Here is a 3,312-nt window from a genome sequence, read left to right as displayed (position 1 = left end):
TTTTATCACCAATTGTCTTGACGATTCTGACAGTAGACGGGTTACATAATTTAATATATATGTACGTATATAAAAGATCAAATATAAATAATATGCTTTGTCTTTCAGGCAATACACATTATTTTATTAGTGACCTGACTTTATGAAGTTAATAATATATGTAGTTCAAGATCTGAAGTAAGTCTATTAAGAGAGACTTTCCAGCAGCTTCTAAAAAAAATATTTCCTCAGTCATCCTATTATAATTAGCTTCGTCTCCATCCTCATATAATACTGAATCTCCCCAAGACTATAAGGCTCATCACTACCTTTTTTCTGATAAATGTGTCCACCTACTAAATTATTCACTGTTAAGAATAGAGGCCACATAATTATTTGAGTCATTCAAATTCTTTAATTCAAATAATTCATGTATGATAGACAACTAACAAATATTAATGAAAACATAATGAATTAAAACCCCAATAACAAGAACACTTTTATCTGTGAAAAAGCTATGATTTTGAAATTTAATATTCAGTTTTTAATTTTGCAAAGAATTACCTTGTTGCCCAAAGCTGTTGTGTTTTTTTCATCTAGCTTTACAGTTTAGAAATATTAAATAGTTTTTTAAAATTTCATACAAGTTGAGATAAGCTCTGAAATATTTGCCAATAAAGAACCCCAAGTTTTTCTCAGGCTGCGAAGCAGCAATGGGACATTAAATATTTAAAAACTCTACAAAGTTTTCTCTCTGAGCTGCCAACATTTTCTAAAGAAATGTATTAAAAGAATTCCCTCCAGTCTCCATAAGATACCTACATTTCATGAATACAGGTAATACCTTTCCCTCTTTGCTGTAAATAAATCTAAAATTTCTTCTTACTGAAACTCCTAAAAGTAAACATATGATGTTTTTCTCATCAAGCTATAAGGAGGTCCCTAAATAGATTTTCACCACCTACAAATAGCCAGACTTTGGTTATTGGAAAGTGCCGTGTGTTTCTCAGTCTGGCACCTTGGTATGTGGGTTTTTAGTTTTCTTCCAGTTGGAGATGTGTGCTGTCAGACTGTAATACTAATAAATAAGACAAATAGTTCAAAATCTTTTTAATTTCTTAAGAGGTTTTCTGGGCATATTTAATTTAACAGAACTGGGGGTTGACATATCCATATTTCATTTTGGGTAAATAAAGCAGTGATCTTCTAATAAATAAACATTTTTCAATTATTTTTTGACTAAGATTCTCTCTGAAATGCTATATTTTACCAATTTTGGTCTCACTTTTTTCCTGCTAGCCCTTTACTTGGTATTTTTCTTCTTTCTCATCTTTTTTTTTTCTTTTTACACTGCATTATGTTCAAAGAGATTTTGTCTTTCTCAAAGCGTGACTAAAATGTTAAATATTTAGCTGTTATTCTTCATAATTATTTGGTTGCTATCATACTATGTGTTTCTCTTTTCAAGTCAGCTTTTCAGGCATCTGTTGCCTTTAAAGTTTCATTTACTTTCAGCATAATTCCTTGAAAATTATTTCTGCTCAGCAAATTATTGGTGGATATCATAACACTAGAAAAAGGATAGTAACTAACTTTTTACTTAGTAGTGTTTTAAATGCTTTATTTGCTTCAAAATAATACAGTTAAGCCAGTGAAAATGTACAATGCTTTTTAGTTTTAATGATTAAATGAAGAAAAATCTTAGATAAAACACATTACACTAAGAGTAGGTTTGTTGTGTTGATTTGGAATTTACAGAACTATTACAGTGTAGAGAGACTCTGAAAGCGTGTTTTGCTTAACCTGGTCAGAAATGGAATGAAATTAAGTCTGTCTGATGGTCTCCAGTGATGGCTGACATCAGTTCCTTCGGTCTCCATACATACATGCCACCCTCCATCCAAAAGTAGAGTGTAATTCTTCTTCCTGTAATTCTGCGCTGGCCATCTGACTGCTCTGATAAAGAAAATGTGGCATACGTGGCATTCTAGGTCTTCTGGGTCCAAGCCATAAGTGGACTGGGGGCTTCCTATTTCCTCCTGTTTGGAATCCAGTGGCCATGCTCTGATGAAGCCCGAGCAGCCATATAGATAGGTCCACATGGAGGAGTACCAGGGGCTGTGCCTTTCAGCTCCACCTGAGCTCCCAGATGGTGGTCGGCACCAATTTCCTGTTGTATGAATAATGTATGAATAAGCCCTTTTGGACCTCACACCCATCTCATATGAAGCACAAAACACATCCAGTCAACATGCACGTGTAGGGTTATATAACTGGTGTTAGTATGTAACTCTGAATAAGAGGAAAGGTTAAGAATAGGTCAGATAATGGAGATGAGATCTGAAGGATCAGGGAAATGGTACCAGGGAGAACAAGGCAAGTTCAGCATTCTAAACTCTGAAGTGTTGAGATTCTCATGGTAAATTGGGGGGCCGTTTTACCATGTTTCTAAAAGTAATGTCCTTACCATACCCTCAGGACTCAGGGTATGTTTATAATCTAAAAAGGCTGTATTACTTTTAGCCAACAGATACACTGAAAAGTCAGAAAGGAGTGGCTAATCTCAGTAATTTTTGTGCATGCAAAGTATACCAGGGATGGATCAGGGGTCAGGTCACTTTCATGCTATTCGTACCACTCTCCTGCCTTATCAGGGCATTGATCTCCTCTCCTTTCCTCCTTTAGCATTAATTCTGTTCTGTCTTGTGTTCCTCACCCGCCCGGTTCCAGACAGTGTTCCTGATGCTCTTATTGGGAGAAGAAAGTTTGAGTACCTTAATGTCCTCTGTCTCCAAGACAATCTTGAATTGTACTGCCAGTTTTAATGCCAGTATTGCTTAGCATTTTAAGGGTTGTTATGCGAAAATATTGAGTCTCTTTTTTCTTTCTCAATTGCTTTACAGAAGGCAGTCTTACTTTTCTTTGCATTGTGTATTCTGTATCCTAGGCAACCCCTCTTTGCCACTACTCCCCTCCCCCACACCTCACAACCTGTCACAAAAAGACAGCCTCAGATTCTGAATCAGAGGGTCTTTTTGTTGATTTTTTTTTTTCAGAATATTTTCAGTCCCTCCACTTTCCTGATGAAATTAGTCTGCTTGTAGAGATTGGAACCCCTTCCCCACCAGCCCCAAAATGAAAAATGATTTTATTTCTGTTAGTGAGATACCAGCAAGGCTTTCCTAAATTACTTTCATGCAATTCAGAGTGACTCATCTTACTGGCGTAGAGACATTGCTGGATTGATGGAATTTTTCCTTTATTAAAATGTTACCACAAATTCTCAATATTCTGAAGGATCTGCAGGAGAATTTTCAGGGGCGTTAGACTGGT

The 3,312-nt window shown here is 35.8% G+C and overlaps 1 long non-coding RNA gene across 1 annotated transcript; it reads right to left on the bottom strand.

Moving 5' to 3' along the window:
• Positions 1–1,074: 1,074 nt before the first annotated feature.
• Positions 1,075–2,921, bottom strand: LOC111556326. The gene is made up of 2 exons (XR_002735725.2): positions 2,754–2,921; positions 1,075–2,149 (listed from the first exon to the last, which is right to left on the bottom strand). It is a non-coding gene; the product is annotated as an uncharacterized LOC111556326 (long non-coding RNA).
• Between the last annotated feature and the right edge of the window lie 391 nt (positions 2,922–3,312).

The sequence above is a fragment of the Felis catus genome, chromosome C2 (genome assembly GCF_018350175.1).
Source record: "Felis catus isolate Fca126 chromosome C2, F.catus_Fca126_mat1.0, whole genome shotgun sequence".
NCBI classification, from domain to species: domain Eukaryota; kingdom Metazoa; phylum Chordata; class Mammalia; order Carnivora; family Felidae; genus Felis; species Felis catus.
Note: the sequence above shows the minus strand (reverse complement) of the source record. Positions and strands in the feature narration are given on the sequence as shown.